The sequence below is a fragment of the Arabidopsis lyrata genome (genome assembly GCF_000004255.2).
Source record: "Arabidopsis lyrata subsp. lyrata unplaced genomic scaffold ARALYscaffold_47, whole genome shotgun sequence".
NCBI lineage: Eukaryota > Viridiplantae > Streptophyta > Magnoliopsida > Brassicales > Brassicaceae > Arabidopsis > Arabidopsis lyrata.
Window position 1 is genome coordinate 7,354 of NW_003302516.1, and position 1,880 is coordinate 9,233.

Below are 1,880 nucleotides of genomic sequence, written 5' to 3' on the forward strand. Positions count from 1 at the left end.
GCGTAGCGTGTGTCCAAAACCTAGTCATACTTAATACAAAATATCTTTTAGGCACAAACTATTTATGTGTTTGGTTTTTGATATTAATTTTAAAATCAGAAATATCCACATAATGTTTCACAACTAATAATATAGATGTCTAAAAGATTATGTTAAGATAAATTATAATTCTTCTATCATCTTTATTTGAGTTTTTTCCTTTTATTTTTTCGAATCATCATATAATACTTAAAGTTAATAAAAATCTAGGCTTATTTCTCATATGTTGTGATTCAAATTTTTTTAACAAACAGGATATATTCATAATCAATGAAGAAGTGTATTCAACGTCCCACATTGACCAAATATTTTAGACAATGATTTAGAGGCATATTATAAATAAAATAAAAATGAATCCAAATCCAAATCAGAATTCAAATCCGGATATAATAAATTTGAAATTTTTTAAAATTTTAAATATTATTATCGTTATATTTGGACTTATAAAAAGTTTTGTGTATATATGTCGGTATGGGTTATATGGCGAACGGGTTTCGATCAACATTAGAAAAAATTTAAAATATAATTAACTCGGCGCTACAACACAGGTTAAATCTTCATTTTATTATTTTGTCAACACCACTGATATTAAAACATTAGACATATCAAATGAAGTTAATTTGTTTAAAATTGTAGGGAAAAGATTGATTTGCAGTATAAATTCACATTATAAATTGGTTTACCGCAAGTTAAATTCTAGTTGGGTGACAAAAACTAAACGCATTTACTAATAGAAAACACATTTCACATTCATCAATATGTGTATTTAGAATTTGGAAAAATCAAGGTACGTTATATAGGCAGTGTTCTAAATAGCGGTTTAAGCGGTCACCTAGGCCCCGCCTAGGCGCTAGGCGCTCAGGTGACGCCTAGACGACCGCTTCGACCGCCTAAAATCGCATAAGTTTAGTTTCAATGTATTTTTCAATTTTTAACTACATAAATTTAAAATATAAATTATAGTTCTATATATATTGTTTTGATATGACTTAAATAAATAAAAATTTGTCTAATCTTTGTTTCGATTTAAGATTTTTATTTTTCTAATAGATAGTTTTATATGATTTTTATGTATAATATTATATTTATAATGTATTATGATGTAACCGCTTAAACCGCCTAAAATCGTCTAGGCCACGACTAGGCATTCTAGGCGCTAGACGTTGAATCACTGTCAGCTTAGCGCTTAGCGCTTTCTTAAAACACTGTATATAGGTGATGTTTTTAATCCCTAAGAATCATTGTAGATATATATACATGTACTTACGATCGATGTTGATTATTATCATATCAAACTATACGACAGTATTTTTTTTTTTGTTTTGTTTGAATGTGTAATTTATATATCAAAGTAGTGAAACTATATACATCAGCTCTGTAGAAACTGTTTTGAAAAAAGGCTGAAAAAGAAACTGAAAAAGGCTATATACGACAGTATTTAAAAGTAAAAGAAAAAAACTATACGTCAATAGCTAGCTGCTAGCTATTCTTTAGTGCAGGCAATAAGAGCATTTTATCTAGCACCTTTTTGAACTTCAACTATATGTCATAGAAACTTATGTTTGTCTACCATTTTTTTCCATAAACTGATTTCTAATAGAAACACAAACTTTTAGCAACCAAAGATTTAAATCCACAAATTTCCCAAGGAAAATCATTGCTTAAACTTCGCAAAATAAAAGTGACAAGAAAAGCTTACAACATCACAATACTTGAACAAATCGATAGTAAATCTAAAGTCAGAGTAGCCGAAACAACTTGGCTCTGCTTCAGCTCCTGATTCTATCTAGATCTTTCGATTAGATCAAATGAGAAACCAAACTCCAGAACAAGACTTAAGA